Source organism: Diabrotica undecimpunctata, chromosome 9 (assembly GCF_040954645.1).
Source record: "Diabrotica undecimpunctata isolate CICGRU chromosome 9, icDiaUnde3, whole genome shotgun sequence".
In the NCBI taxonomy this organism is placed as follows: Eukaryota; Metazoa; Arthropoda; class Insecta; order Coleoptera; family Chrysomelidae; genus Diabrotica; species Diabrotica undecimpunctata.
Genome location: NC_092811.1, coordinates 121,992,279 through 122,009,724, shown reverse-complemented (window position 1 = coordinate 122,009,724; position 17,446 = coordinate 121,992,279). Strand labels below are relative to the sequence as shown.

At 34.8% G+C, this 17,446-nt stretch overlaps 1 protein-coding gene across 6 annotated transcripts in view; it reads right to left on the bottom strand.

The window, feature by feature from the left end:
• The window catches only part of PDZ-GEF (PDZ domain-containing guanine nucleotide exchange factor), a 726,227-nt gene that overhangs the window by 612,782 nt on the left and 95,999 nt on the right, over nt 1-17,446 (bottom strand). For 5 of the 6 annotated variants that reach the window (XM_072545154.1, XM_072545155.1, XM_072545152.1 and 2 more), the window contains exon 2: nt 8,666-8,722. The gene's annotated coding sequence lies outside the window, so the exon portion shown is untranslated. Of the gene's footprint in view, nt 1-8,665; nt 8,723-16,266; nt 16,289-17,446 lie in introns of those variants that run through there. The other variant, XM_072545151.1, reaches the window with a different exon arrangement.

Sequence of the window (17,446 nt, the reverse complement as noted above, 5' to 3'; positions counted from 1 at the left end):
TTCTTGTGCGCAATACTCCTCCTAAACGATGATAGATAGGAGAATATTTTTTTCGAATAATTAAACAGATTGTTGAGGAGATTCCCCCTAAGGTTTAAAATTTAAAAAATTCGAACCGGTTTAAAAATGGCGGCCATAAAATGAATTTTTCCTATAGTAAAGTATAGGAATTCAATATTATACACAATGCAACAACGCGTCAATTCTCGAAGGCTGGAATGCACCAACAAGTGTTTCCACTTAAGGAATAACGATAATGACCACTCAAAATTCGGGATCCTCTTGTCTCCGATTTTAATTTATGGGGTCTGTTTTACACTATCGATGAGTTGGTATTGTTTTATTTTTATGTTTAGTTAGAAAGTATTCTGTTTCCAACAAGTGCAGCCTGTGTGAGGTGTTGTGATTGATATTTAGAGATTTAGACTACGTTTTGAGTTTAATACTTGAAGAATTAAATAATGAGGTAAGCATTACTTTGTTTTTAATTTATTAGTTCGAAATATATTATTAATTTTGTTGGGAATATGCCACAATTTTACTTTAAATTGGGTTTATTTTAAATAAATAAATAAAAAATAAACTTATTATAAAGTAAAATTGTGGCGTATTCTCAAAAAAGTGGAACAGTAGGCGGTAGTGTAGACTAGCGCGGAGCATCATACTGTTTTCTGTATTTTTTAAATTTAAATAATATTTAAATATAAATTTAGTTAGTTAGTTAGTTAGAGTTCTCAAACCGACTTCTTTTTCTTAAACGTGGCATTTTACAATCTAAAATATGCAAAAAAAAGTTACTTCCGGTTTTACTTCCGTTTTTTGACGTGACAACGTCTTAAATTAGGTTGTGGCTCGGAGTCATTTAGGAAAAAGTGTAACGCCCGCTCACGTCTGTTACAGTGAGTCGCCGAACGAGAGAGAGGCCCGCCGGACCGGCGAATGCCTTGCGTCTCTCTCCCACTCAAACATGATCGGTCCGCTGCGGCACTAGAGAATTAGGCGCGTTGAATCGCTAAAGTTGAAAATCGTTGAAAGTATCGTCAGCTGTGTCTGTAGTGAAAATGTGGAGTGCTTAGATTCGTCATTTACAACAACTACAACAATAAAGGTAAATAATTGTACACTAATATTTCATTATCGTAAACTATGATTGATTGATTAATTGTTAGATTGACACAAAAGTTAAGAAACTGAGTTTATAGGTTATGTCATACTATTGACAAATGTTGATAGTGTTAAGTAAATTATTAGTTTAAATCACTCTGCAATCAATCGTAATTCAGTCGATTGAGAAGAAACAGCGCGTATTGCTAGTCAAACATTTAAAATAACAAATTATAACTTCTAACCTGTCAAAACAGGGCGACCAAACAAACGAACTAAACCGACCAATCACCACGCGCGGAGTTAGAATTTAACTGTGTTTAGCAAGAATTTCAAATTCCAATTTTAGTAAATGTTTTAATTTTCAACTTTACCATTTACATTTACAAATTTTAATTAATTTCAAATTTATTTAGCAAAAATTTTAACCTTCGATCTGAATAAGTGTTTTGATTTTCAAATTGATTCTTTAAAATTAAAAATATTAAAATATATATAATCAGAAGTGAACGTCACATAACATTATCTGTACTTATTATTATTTAATATGTAGGCAAATACATGTGACCATACTTGGTAGACACAATTGGAAATAGTAATTTTTTATAACTGAAAAAAATAAATATATAAAATACTGGTAGCAAACAATAACTTCAATGATCGATATCTCCGCAACTAATTGATATATCGAAAAAATTTTCAAATAAATTTTGTAGAAAATAATAAGATCAATAATATAATATAAAATAAATAATATATAAAATAATATATAAAAATATAATATATAAAATATAAATAATATATAAAATACCTAATAAATCGGTAATGCAATTCTTATTTTCATTCAATTCCTTGTTCCTATTGTGCAATTTAATAATATTCATATCAATAAATATTCTACCGAGAAAAAGACGTTGTCACGTAAAATCTTCGCCTGTAAAACCGACTTTACAGGCAACCGATTTTTTATTTAAGAGGGGCGGAGTCTAACAATCATATTGTTTCCGTTTCCTAATGTAAATCTTCCTGAAAATCCTAAAAAACTACTGTATCGATTTTCAATTTAAAAAAATTGGCGTCGATACAGTTTATTTTTAGGATTTTTGGAACATTTACACCAGGCGACGGAAACGATGGATAGTTAGTCTCCGCCCCTCTTAAATATTAGCAAAACTTACATCAAAACTCGATGTCGAGTTGATCCGCTAGTAAGAATAATAAAATTAAGATTATAAGAATAAAATAGAATGCTTTTTTGTTCTACCCACTATTTTGTTTTAACAAATAAAGCATAAAATAAAGAGAACTTTAACAAATTCATTATTTTAATTATCTAGGTTACACATGTTGTATGTCCAAACAGTAAGAACCCTTATATTATGTATATGTCCATACAAATTTTCAAAAAATACATTTTTTAACCCAATAACACATAAAACTTTGAACGGTAACCGAACTTATTACACAAACATTATAATATATCAATACATCACCAGACAGAAACAGATCAAACAGAAAGTAACATCGATATGTAGTTAGTTTGCCAACTTCTGCTTTATACCACGTAAAATAATTCCACGTAGTTACTTTTTACTATTAATCATTTGCAAAAATATGCCACCATTCTGAAGATATTTACAATGTATAACAGATTTAACAAATGATGGCTGTCGTTTAGAATGAAAGAAATTTTCAGTCTTTAAATAATGATGGTCGTATGTAAGTGGGAATGTCTTTTACACCACAGCACGATTATTAACCCAGCATTTTAAATCAGGGTCATGGGTTTATATTCGCGTAAAATGGTAAAATGATCATGAAAGTTGCGGTTAGCAAACTTTGCAACTGTAATTACGAAATTGCTCCTACCGAAACAAGTAGACAAGTGAAATTTCAGTAAAAATTGTATATACCATATGCTGAACATATGTTTTTAGACAAAAATTATGCATTTTATGGTGTGCTTCCGAATAAAGATTTAAGTGTAATATTTTTGTATTTATTCTAAGTAAAAAGCACCCATTTGCTGGGTCATTAATTCTCCAATCATTACTATGAGTACTAAAAGAAAATTACCTATTAGTTAACGAGCAAAGTGGATTTCGACAAAACCGAAATACTACTAATAATATCGTTTATTTAGAATCTGAAATTCTTGAATCTTTTGCGAACAAACAAACTTTTGTGAAACTGTTAAAGTGTTCATAGAAATTGCAACTGCATTTAAGTGATGGTGCTACGATAATATCAGATAACTAAAGTCACGAGACATTAGAGGAAATTGTGCAACCACCGCAATTTTTGGATGTAAGAGTCAACCCCTGTACATCTTCAATGAAATATCAAGCAAAAGGCACCCATTTTTAATCGCAATGAATAACATTGTACCAAAAAATTCTAGCTTTGTTCCTAGTAGATTATATTCGGTACATCCGTATATGGTGTTAGTATTTTCAGGAAAAAACATCTTCTTAGTTCAGCGTCAGTCACAAACGACACTTCAAGTACTACAAAACTTTCCAAGAGAACAGGATTGCAGTTTTCTCCTAGCAATACAAAGGATTTCGTATTTTCAAAGAAACATGATCCAACTAAAGCGAAACTAAAATCTTATAACCAAATCCTGAATTACGTCGACGACATCAGGTTCTGAAGAAAGGCGAAACTTAGATGAAAAGTCTTTCTAATAAAATTTTTGGAGCGGAACGTAACTCTTTAATCCATGTTTCAAGAATCATCATTAGATATAAAATATATTACGGTTACAGAACATTTTCATCTATAAAAAAATCCTTTAAACTTATTCAAATCACTACATTAATAATATTGACGAGAGCTTTTCGCACCAGCCCAACAGAGATGCTTACGAACAGAAACTGAAGAACCTCCATTTCAATATCCGATGCACTTTCCGCAAAATTCTGCAAAAAAACTTCAATATTGTTCTGAAGCTATTTTTTTTGTGGCATTTTAAAGTAATTACTATTTTAATGGAAATAAGCCACAATTGAAGGCTAAAATAAGTATATCGGCGTTTCAATTTCTACTTCGGAAATCGTTTTCAAAATACAAACATTAATAAATTAAATTTTTGTTTTTTGTTACTTGGTGAAAAATTCTTCTAATAATTTAATTTTATCTGACGCATTTATATTGACAACTTCGACATATATTATACATTTTAAAGTAGACGACTTTAAAACCATATTGGCCATATTTGCCGAGTTGCGTTCCTGGGACGACTTTATTGTAAAATAGTTCATTCAATTACATTAAATCAACTTTAACTTGAGAATCATCATCATTATCATCATCAACTAGCCTCTAACGTCCACTGCTAAACATAGGCCTCTCGCATGCTTTTCCACTTAGTCCGATTTTGCGCCATCTGAATCCAATTTGTAGTCACTCTTTTTATGTCATCTGTCCATCTCTTTGAGGGTCGACCTCTATTTATGTTAGCTTGTATTCGGGGTCTCCATTCCAAAGTTCTTTTTGTCCACCGGTCATCAACTGATCTTGCTACATGACCTGCCCAGTTCCACTTTAGTGTTGTTATCCTTTTAATAACGTCTGCTACTCCTGATCTTTTGCGTATAGTAGCATTGGGTATTCTATCACGTAGAGAAATCCCTAACATTATTCTCTCCATTGCACTTTCCGCAACTTGTAGTTTACTCACTGTTGTTCTTGTGAGTGTTAGGGTTTCTACGCCTTAGGTCATTACTGGCAAAATACACTGATTTAATACTTTTCTTTTCAGACACATTGGAATCTTAGACCTAAAAATATACTTTATCTTTCCAAATGCAGCCCAAGCGAGGTTTATTTTTCTTTTCAGTTCGATTGTTTGGTTGTCTCGACTTATTCTGATCTAATGGCCCAAGTATTTATAGGAGTCAACTGGCTCAACATCTTTGTCTTCTACTGAGATGTTTTTGTTGTGGACTAAATTTGTCATAAATTGTGTTTTTGAAAAATTTATTTTAAGACCAACTCTTTTTGTGGCTGTATGTAGTTCTTGGAGCATTATCTGTGCCTGATCAAAGCTGTCTGAAATAAGAACGATATCATCTGCACATTTAAGGTTATTTAAAAATTTTCCATCTACATTGATGCCCTTTTCGTTCCAATCTATTGTTTTACAAGCGTATTTTAGCAAAATTGTAAATAATTTAGGAGACATGTTGTCTCCTTGCCGAACGCCTCTTTTAATACGAAAGGTCCCATTATCTTCATTAAGTCTTACACAGCCTGTAGCATGCTGATAGATGTATCTGATGAGGGATATGTATCGGTGATCTATTCTACATTGTGTATATACACTTTGATTGACCGTATCAAATGCTTTGTTAAAGTCGACAAAGACAAGTATCAGGGGTCTATTATATTCAATGGTTTTTTCAATCAACTTGAGAATATCCGTCAGAAAAAATCATAGCATCTAGTTCGTCTTTAAAAAGACAACCACATGCCATGATGACAATAAAATTCTCCTGTTAGTGATTTTATAGTAAATCGTGAGGAAAAACCAGGAAAAAACGTCACAATACTATCCCGACATGGTAAGTATTTTGTCTTACATTTAGTTTACTTTCAATAAACACCAAATTCTGATTTTATATGTTTGTTATTTAAAAAACATAAATGATGTATCCTCGATATGTTACTGACTTACTAATAGTGATATTTTCCTTTTATTAACTTCCTCTTTTAATATAGGTAACCAGATCTTACTACATTCTGCCGAGGAATTTGCGACACAATTGGTCATTTAGCATAATTAGAGCCGCTTCTTTGATTTTTCCCTTTTTACCATCTGTTTCTTTTAGGACTATACTTAAATCATTCCATTGGACCCTTTTGCTCATTTTCCCATGCGTGGAAAAATGGCATTAGATAAAGATCAGTGGAAGAAAAACGGTATAAAAGAAAATTCGGTATATGGACAAAAATGGACAGCATAAAGTCCGCTTTACATTTACGAGTACTCGGATCCGAGTTACTCTACTCGGAGTGCAACTCGGAAGTATAAACGTCTACACGGAGCCTCTTGTCACTCGGATCCGAGCTCGGATTGAAGATGAACGCAAACCGAGTAGCAGTACGAGTTCCTGTACGAGTGAACGTCAAAGATTTTCTGCAGATCAAATGGATCAATTTATCTATCTTTACCTTCTTTTGAATGTTTATGGAATGTGAAACTGAGGGAGTATCGGGACATTATCAAAAGAAATAAGGCGTACGAGACTATTGCGGATATCATGACCATTACCACTTATCACATTTATTTTTCTCATTTAAAATGTTTAATAACACTAATGCTACAGCAGCTCGCCTCTTTCTTGATGGTGCCATTTTTAAATTCTCTTTGAAACAACTCTGATCGCTTGGATTTAATGTAAACGATCGCAGTTCTACTCGTAACTCAAATCCGAGCTACTCGGATCCGAGTACTCGTAAATGTAAAGCGGACTTAAGGCACGGGTGGATTTGTGGTCCGTGAATACTCAGAATTTCACCATTATCTTTTTCGTAACTCATTTCATCCTGTTTGGATTTAGTTTTTTATGAATCTCTATTAATTCTCGATATGTTATACCTCCCTATGAACATATAAATACCAGCTGTAATTTATTTTTCCGATTATGTCATACGTAATATTTGCTGCAATATTGCGACTTGATATTTAATAACATTCGAAATAGACAATGTAAAATTAATCGATTGATATCATATTTATATGTTGATAAATTGTTTATTTGGAATTATAGGATCCGATAACGGTACGAAAATATCATACCCGTTTTATAATTTCCGCTAATTAAGAGATACGAATGAGTATGGTTTTATAACATACAGGGTGGGACAATAACGGTGGAAAAAACGAATATATTCAAAAGGTAGAAAGGGGACTGCCATTGAACTGAATTACCTGAAAACAAATAGACAGTCGATTTGATAAATGTAACAGAAAAATAAAGAAAATTGGAAACATAAATAAAAAAATACTAAAGAAAGTATATTTCTTGAAAAAAAAATTAGGAAATAAATAAAAAAGTGCGTCAATTAGAAAATCAATTTTTTTAATCGATTATTATTATGATATCTGTAAGAAAAGGAACAACGAAGCATTGGCAATCGTATATATGTATTTCTCACTATTGGTCGCCTTCAGTACGGTGCAGCAAAGTTAGAAAAGAAGCATGTTAATTGGGGAAAGGACCACTACAGGAGCAATGCGACCAATTTGTGGTATCAGAGTTAGGAGACCCTGATGGTTTCCAGGGCAACAACTAACAATAACCACGGAGAAAGCTACAGCTACCTGGGAAAGGAATGCCAAACGTTAAAACGTTTAAAACAAATAGAAAACGATAATACGAGTAAATAATAAAAGTAAAATGGAATGGCATGTCTCGCAAAACAGAAAACTAAGAACAAATGTATATCGGTGGAAGGTAACCGTATATACGTATTTCTGACTATTGGTCGTCGTCTAAGTTAGAAAAGGAGCATGTTAACTTGGGAAAGGATCACTACAGGAGTAGTTGTTGCCCTGGAAACCATCAGGGTCTTCTAACTCTAATGCCACAAATTGATCGTATTGCTCCTGTAGTGATCCTTTCCCAAGTTAAGATGCTCCTTTTGTAACTTGGTTACACTGTACTGAAGACGACCAATAGTCTGAAATACGTATATACGGTTGACTTCCATCGATATACCTTTTTTGGTTTTCTATTTTGCGAGACATGCCATTACATTTTACTTTTATTATTTACTCACATTATGCTTTTCCATTTGTTTTAAACGTTTGGCATTCCTTTCCCCAGGTAGCTGTAGCTTCCTCCGTGGTTATTGTTAGTTGTTGCCCTATTATGGTCTTCTAACTTTAATGCCACAAATTGGTCGCATTGCTCCTATAGTGATACTTTCCCAAGTTAACATGCTCCTTTTCTTACTTGGCTGCACCGTACTGAAGACGACCAATAGTCAGAAATACGTATATACGGTTGCCTACCATCGATATACCTTTTTTGGTTTTCTGTTTTGCGAGACATGCCAGATCGAATCGACGCGTAGCTACTGGCGTAGCAATACTATTCGGTACGTTCATTTGGCAATCGATTGGCATCATTAATTAAAATAAAAATTATAGATATGATTTGTGTAGTGGACAAGTAATGATATCTACCCTCTCCATCAGCTCACTTCTTTTTCTTTTTTGTGGATGTCCACGGCCTTTGAGCCACTTTTTTAATTGCATACAATTATGGGCTTCAACGGGATTGTAAATAACTGAAGCGCCATCAACGATTTTTTCTAAGTAATGATTAAATTGTGTAGATAATATTCTGCGTTTCCATCCTTAGTTGACCAAACAGTACGAAACAATTGAATTGCCGCAGTTGTAATATGGCGGCTGCGCTTGCGGATTTTTTTAGTTTCATTCGAATCACTCACGTCGTTTACAATATTCTTATTATTAAGTTGCGATATTTATTGTGACCTTTTTTAAATTACGATTTGGCCTTAATAAACAAGAATGATTATCACTTACCAATAGTTATATAAAATAATGAACTGGATCAGTCAGGACAGTAACTGCATCTTACATCTGAAAGTAATAAATAAATAAATTAATTAATAAGAACGTTAGATACATTTGTCATAACTTAATTTTAATTTATTAATAATTCACCAATTTATCTTAATTTGGCAAATTGGTGTTTATTTTTTTATTTGCAGCAAATTCTGTATACATGTATAGACTCAACATCAGCTGGAATGAAACCACGCTATTAACACCACGCTATTCTACCAATGGCGGAATACGCATACCCGATATGGAAGAGATCAGTACACGCCAAGAAAGCAGCCTGCAGCCAGCCTAAAATCAAGAAAGCGCTTCCTTAGCACCTTGCTAGACGAGACGTGTACGAACTCATCACTTTATAATCCAAACTGATCACCAGCGTCCTTTGGAGATGTAAACACTGGAGGTAAACTCATCACCGCAGATAGGTTAACTCATCACCAGCATTTTTGCCCCAAAGCGCTGGTTTCTAATGCAAAATATTGTCTGTTATCTGTTACACTTCTTATTTATGTGGCAATCTATTAATATATAGGTACGGGTAGGAACTCCTTTTTGGATAGTCCTATCAGGGAAAGTGAATCAATCCCTGCCTTCCGCAGATTCCAGGTGTTTCCTGACCCGGGAAACTAGTACCTGCTAAGGGTCCCTTGTCCAGGGTCACAGATGAAGTCCACAACGGCATCCAGGGCGGAGAAGAACATCTTCACAACGGTCTGAAGGACGGAAGTGGTAGCCCCCTGGTTTTAGGGCTTGTTTAAAATTGAAGGGTAGGTGAGACTCTCTAGCTGTAGTAGAAGCAACTCGCATAGAAGAAGGATACTCTGATGTAAAATCACTGGCCCTCCAGGTTGGGGGTTGAGGCACCGGGCCAACTCCTCGATATTCAAAACACACGTACAATGTTAAGAAGCCTAACCAAAGCCTCGGAACAAAAGATTGGAAACACAGTAGACGAAAACAGCAAAGAAAACGGTTAATGAATTTTTGTACATGGAATGTGCAAGGTATCTCCCGAAAAATACCAGAAATCATGTCAGAACACAAAAATGCAGACATAGATATCGCGGTGCTTACAGAAACTAAAAAGAAGGGTATGGGTTCTGAAAAGTGGAGTCACTATGACCTGTTCTATAGTGGAGTAACTAAAGACCAAAGAGCACAACAAGGTGTTGCTATTGTTATTCGCAAAACTTTAAGAAGACATATTACCTCTTGGGAAGCAACTAATCAGAGATTGATAAAAATGAACATCACGATAAAAGGAAGCAGAATAGCCATACTAGGTGTATATGGAATTAATGAGGACGCATTGGTCAACAGTAAAGATGCATTTTTCGAACATCTGAACGATGAAATTATAAAAGTAGGAACATCTAGGGAGATCATACTTCTAGGAGACTCTGCTGTTGAAGAGTTGGACGGGAATTGAACAACAAAGTGGTAGGAGCACACAATGAAAATACCAGAAATGATAATGGAACCAGATTAATAACAACATGCACACAAAATAACTTAAAAATATTAAATGGATTTTATCCACATCGCAATATACACAAATACACGTGGATACAACAGACCAGAAATCTGAAATATATAATAGATTATAGCATTGTAAGACAGAGAACTACAATTAAAATACAAAATGTGCGAGTAGCCAGAGGGCCATCATGTGGCACCGATCATCACCTGCTAAAAGTTAAAACGGTACTCCCAAACAGATACGAAAAAGAAAAAGAGCACATCGAGTCAAATCAGTGTGAAAATTACAGAGGAATTGCGGTAAACAGCAATGACGAGACTACACTGTACACCTTATGTTTCGCTGATGACCAAATACTGATTGCTCGGGATCATGACGACTTGAGTTACATGACTCGGAAGCTAATAGAAGAATACAACAAATGGGGTCTCGAAGTCGACATTAAGAAAACTGAAACCATGTTTATTGGAGGGAAAAAGTCCATTATATTAGACGATGGGGTAGAAATTGACACTGTGATGAATACAAGTACCTGGGTATGAAGATAACTCAAGATGGAACACTCGATGCTGCTATAAAAGACAGAAACATACAGGGTAGAAAAGCCATATCCGTGATGAACGGCATTCTGTGGGACCAAACAATATCTAAAGCGAACAAACAACTCATATACAACACCATACTTAAAAGTGTAATCACATATGGCAGTGAAGTTTGGTCAATGAAACAAAGAACAGAGAAACTGTTACTAGCAACAGAAATTGACTTCTGGAGAAGAGCAGCAGGCAAATCAAGAAGAGATCTGATACCAAATGAGAGAATACGAGAAATGATGGGAGTCAAGCATACAATAGTTGATGACATAAAAACAAAACAGTTAATATGGTACGGCCATGTACAGAGAATGCCAGATGAGAGGATTCCGAAACAGATTTTGACGTGGACAGCACAAGGGAGACAAAAAGAACTAGAGGAAAGAGAAATCCTTCCAGGCCTATGGTTAAATAGAGAAGAATGGCGGTTAGGAGTCGGAAGGCGTTAGAGAACGCTGTAAACCGATAGTAGTAGTAGTCTATTAATATAAGAAACAGTTTTAACCAAATATTTATTTATATCGGGTGTCTCCCGGTGAGTGGCCTATTAGAATTTTTTATTTTCGCATAGTTTTAGAATCTATCAATAGAATTTAGTTGAATTCCCTAATAAGAGTTAATGCATTGCATTTGCTTTTAATACATCCGGATTTAAATCATTATTTTAAATTATCAAACCTTGGCGATTTGGAAACATTTTATGGTCCGTAACTGCCACGCGGTGCACCACAGCAACTGAGCTAAGGCCGCCACGGCCGCGGACCCGAGAAAGTAACAAGATACCTACCCCAAAAAAAACCAGTGGGGTCAGTCCTGGAGATCTTGGGGACCATTTAACAGTACCATCATATCCCATCCAACTGTCGCTGTAATTGTAATTATTAGTTAGCACACGCCTAACATTTATTGTACGTTGCGGTGGTGCTTCATCTTGTTGAAACCACATGTTTCGTCTAATTCTCAAGAGAACATCAGCTAACAAGCCAGGCAACTGTCTGTTAAAAACCTATGATACTCAATCCATGCATTATAACTTCTGTTGTCTCCATTAAGACTTCCTAAAACATTTGCTCTGAATACGTAAAGAATACGAATAAGTTAAAGAGTAAAGCCGAGAGTATACAGCCTTGTTTCACTCCTCTTTTTATATTTATTCATCCTACTAAACAAGGTGGAGAAATCGTAAACACCATGAGATTTGCAGATGACACGGTAATTATGGCTGAGAGTATAGAAGAACTACAAACTTTACTAGATGCAATAAATAGTGAAAGCATTCAAATAGGACTTGACATCAAAACAGATAAGATCAAATTTATAATAGTATCAAGGAGTCCAATAAATAATGAAAAACTAGCCCTTGGTGGACAGCAAATAGAGGAGTGACAAAATATAAATATCTGGGAGCTTACATCAACACAGAATTAAATCCAGACCAAGAGATCAGGGTACGAATAGAAATGGCAAGGGCAGCGTTCTTAAAATTCAAGCAATTGTTCTGTGATAAAAATCTGAATACTGCGCTGAGACTGAGGTTTGTTGAATATTACGTCTGGTCCCAACTATTGTACGGGGTAGAAACATGGACGTTAAAAGCGCAAATAGTTAAGAAGCTTGAAGCCTTTGAACGTTGGATATACTGGAGAATGTTGAGAATTCCATGGACTGCCACGGTTACCAATGAAGAAGTGCTGAGAAGGATGGGTCGAGACAAAAAATTGTTGAGAACAATAAAAGTACGCAAGACTGCATACCTTGGATACATACTGAGGAATGATAAATATAGTCTTCTGTAGGTCATCATGCAGGGTAGAGTCGATGGCAAAAAGGGAATAGGTAGAAAGAGAAAGTCATGACTGCGAAATATTCGAGACTGCACAAACATGACTGTAGACGAATTATTCCACGTTGCAAAGGACAGAGAAACTTTTAGACATGTAGTCGCCAACCTCCGTTAATGGAGACGGCATAGAAAGAAGAAGAATAAAACAAGGCTTTTCTCGTACCCAAGCCACTCCTAAATCTGAATTGGGTATCTAATATCTTCTATACTCCGTCATGTATTACTCGCAGGAAGATCTTCAAAACGTGACTCATCAGACTTATTGTCCGATAATCACTGCAAGTCTTTGCACGATGTTTTTTTGTAATTGTTACAAAAGCCAATCAGTTGATAATATTTCATCATGTTATGAGGCTTTTGCCGCTAAGGTAAATGTTTTACTTATTGCTTTAGAATCATATTTATAGAAAAATTACACTTGTTTAGCTATGATGTAACATTTGAAGACCACAGTGAAAGAACTTGATAAGTCCAATTTTTGACATTCTCGTTTTTAATACCACTTTGTAGCTTTAATTACATAGTTTCTAAGTAACACAATACATAGTAATAGCTTGATAAGTCAAAAGATATAAGTGTTTGAAAAAATCCCGTACAGGGAAAGAACTTGACATGCCCATTTCAAACAGGGGAACACGTTGATAAGTCCAAGTAGTTAACAAGAATGGCATGCGACATAGAAAACTGGAATTATATTGTAAAATGTTTTTATAACAATGTTATATTGATACTTTTTACATTAAAGATATATTTGTTCTATTTCTGTTTTATTTTTTTCAAAAAATAGCCAATGATTTTATAGGGAAATAATGTGATACGTGCTTCTTTACAGTGGGAAACATTTGTTAAATTAATGTAGATGAATAAAAAATAAAACGTAAACAAACAACCAATATAGCAAATTTTTATCTTTTTATTACTGACTTTTTATTACTAACATAATCACAGAGTTTTAAACTTTAAAAAATATTCTGAACAAAACCAAAAATGTGATTTTTCCTGTGGTCTTCATATGACATTTTCTTTGGTACCTATTCACGGCAAATACAAAAATTGGCAAATACTGAAAGAAGCACTCCTAAACGGTAGTACACAAGCATGCGGAATAACAAAAGTTGGGAAGAATTCGGAAACAAGATGAAAGAAGACTACTACTCTAAAGAAAAGTTTTTCTTTAAAACCCTGAAGAATTTAAGAACCGAAAAGGCTCCACAAACACCAAAGCAAATAAGGGACAAAGAAGGACACTTACTGCATGACAATGATCACATCCTAGATAGATGGAAGCAATATTTCGAGGATCTACTGAATATCCAAAACGATGTAGACATTATCACAAAAGAACCAGAAGAGGTAGAACAAGAAGACCAAATTTAAGATGAAATAACTATAGCAGAAACAAAAGAAATCATACAAAAGCTTAAGAAAGGTAAGGCGGCTGGATTTGATAAAATCACAGCAGAAATGCTTAAAATATGGGCGACAAGGGCATTGAACTGCTAACAAAAGTATGTAATAGGGCATGGAGTGAGAGCCAGATACCAAAAGATTGGGAAGTGGGAGTTATTCTACCCATTTTTAAAAAGGGAGACAGACACGAATGTAGTAACTACAGAGGAATAACACTACTGAGCATCCCATCCAAAGTATATGAGAGAATACTAGAAAAACGTCTTTTACAAGAAGTTGATTCTGAAATGGAACAATCACAGAGTGGATTTTGAAAAGGCAGAAGTATCCAAGATCACATTTTTACTATCAAGAAACTAATACAAAACGCACGGAACTCAAGCACTGCGTTATACCAAGCCTTTATAGACTTAGAAAAGGCATTTGATAGTACTCCAAGGAAGGTGATTGACATATGTTTAAAAAAGAAAGGTGTGAAAATCAAACTCAGGCAAGCCATTATGAGTATATATAGACATACAAGGAACAGAATCAGAACCGATAATATGGAATCCGAAGAGTTCATAGTAAATGAGGGTCTACGTCAAGGAGGAGTCCTAGGCCCCATACTGTTTAACATTGTCTTGGATGACATAATTAAAGAAACTAGAGCAGAAACATTGAAATTATATGCCGGACATAGAAATCTAGATGCAGTGTGGATTTCAGACGCATACGCAGACGATCTAGTGATATTTGGGATAAATGAAGAAGCACTCAATCGAAATTTACAAGTATGGAACGCTGCACTAATTAAACGAAATTTGACGATCAATAATGAGAAGACGAAAGTAATGGTATGTGGAAAAAATAGAAAACAAACGAAGATAACACGTAACGGAAATACACTTGAACAAGTCGATACTTACAAATACTTGGGAGTACAAATAGAGAACAGAGGAACTAAAGAAACTGAAATAAGTTCCAGAATAGAAAGTACTGCTCGGATGTACCACGCAATTAAAAGTACGTTTTTGTCGAAAAAAGAAGTATCCCAAAAAGCCAAAGTGACCATATACAAGACGGTGTTTGTGCCGATTTTAACTTTGGTAGTGAAAGTTGGACGATTACCGATAAATTAAAATCGAAAATACAGAGCATAGAAATGAAGTTTCTTAAAAGAATAATGGGTATAACCAGGTTAGGCAGGATTAGAAATGAGGCAGTCAGAGAACATCTTAAGGTCCAATCAATTATTAAGAAAATTGAAGAGGCCCAACTGAGATGGTATGAATACATGGTTAGAATGAATCAAGAAAGACGAGTTAAAAAAATATGGGAAGCCAGAAGACAAACCAAGAGACCAAGGGGCAGGCCAATGAAGACATGGGATGACAATGTAACCTTAATCCTAGAGACAGGGGAAATCAGCAAAGAACAAGCAAGAAACCAAGCAAAGAATAAGAAGCAATGGAGAAAAATTGGACATGCAACTAACTAAAGACATTACACCCGACACCTTAGGGTAAATGGGTTTAGGATTATAAATATATATACCTATTCACTATATCTAACATATTAGCCACTCAATCATAAAACGGCAAACGTCGTTATTGTAATACAAAAGACTCTTTTCACCGTTATACCCATCCGCTAAATGCCACTTTTAGATTTCTAAGCTTTTATTACTTTTGTGTCTCTTCATACTTTTTTTTCTTGCATCTTGTTTCTGTTACGACCCATAAACTTCACGCTGCTTGAGATGCACTCATGTATCTGATTACGAAAGGCAACGCAGGATTAACTTGTAATAAATAAACTGTACAGTTAATGAATATTTCGATCGTAACACTTTCTTGGAAATGTCAACCGTGTAATTTGTACAACGGTGTCAGTGACTGTTCAACGATGATTCTTTCTTTTTAAATATATTTTATTTCAAGCTGTAAAATCGAAAAATTGAAAACTTTTTATAGTACATACCTAATACGTTTATTAAAAATTCTTCTATAAATTCTATTTTGAGAAATTGAGTTTTATCAGATTTTATCTGAAATTTTTACTAGAAAGTTTTTATGACAAAATATTCTCTACTACGGTTATATTTACGTGGAAACTAAACCAAAAATAGAGAATTTTCACGTGGAATTGATAAAATGTGCCGGTCGGTTTATTACCACGCTAATTTGAGACATATTTTTATAAAACAAACTTATTATTTATATTATATATTATTATATTATATATTATTACTAACCTTTTATTTACATCATATTAGTGCTGAATATTTAATAATTTTTATGAGAATACTGGATTATAACGAAATAGTGGTTGATAAACACCAAAATCATAAAAATTTGCTAATTAATATTTTGTTGTTTTTATTGTGACATTTGCATTGAAGTATGACAGTGTCTGCGCCAAGTTGCCAATTTTTGTCTTAAATTTCTCTTAGTTTCAAACATTTTAAACGATGTATTTTACAGCTTTTTCACAATATGAAACAAGTTTTTCATTTTAATTTAAAAAAAAATCGGTTGCCTGTAAAGTCGGTTTTACGGGCGAAGATTTTACGTGACAACGTCTTTTTCTCGGTAGAATATTTATTGATATGAATATTATTAAATTGCACAATAGGAACAAGGAATTGAATGAAAATAAGAATTGCACAAATTTTAACTATAGAAATATATTTTGTTTACTAAAACATTGTACATGTAAACTTAAACTTAACTAATTTCTATTTGAGTGATTTTGTTGAGGATAGGACGATGATAGGAGAAATAGCATCGCACCAGCGGACCGATCATGTTTGAGTGGGAGAGAGACGCAAGGCATTCGCCGGTCCGGCGGGCCTCTCTCTCGTTCGGTGACTCATCGTAACAGACGTGAGCGGGCGTTACACTTTTTCATAAGTGACTCCGAGCCACAACCTAATTTAAGACGTTGTCACGTCAATAAGTTTCGTGGCTGGTCTCAACTTGCGTGGAGGAGGGGCTTTGAACTGCGTAGGGGCCCGTCAGTACTTTGCGTAAGACAGCCTAGGCGGGGAAGTCCTCAACCCCGACACGACGCGTCCCAATGGCTGATAGGGAAAATTTCTGCAGATATGCAGGACAGGTACGAATGAGGCATAGCCAAATAAGTACCCGCGGATCAACTGAGGACATGGCATTAGGCAGCAGTAATGTCATTACTGGATTAGGGGTTTGGGAAAGTAAAAAAAATCCTGTAGGCTTAATTTCAACGAGTGATTGCCGGTATAAGCAATCCCCCACTAACTGTCCAACGGCTTCGGACGGATGAGTTAGTAAGTGGTAGGGCACTTTTTTGCCCTGGGGTTGAAAAATTGGCTCCAAAGGCGGATGAACCTATTAGCATTCAACAGCATAAGGACGTAGAAGGCAAAGGGAAACCACTACATTAAAGATCGTCAG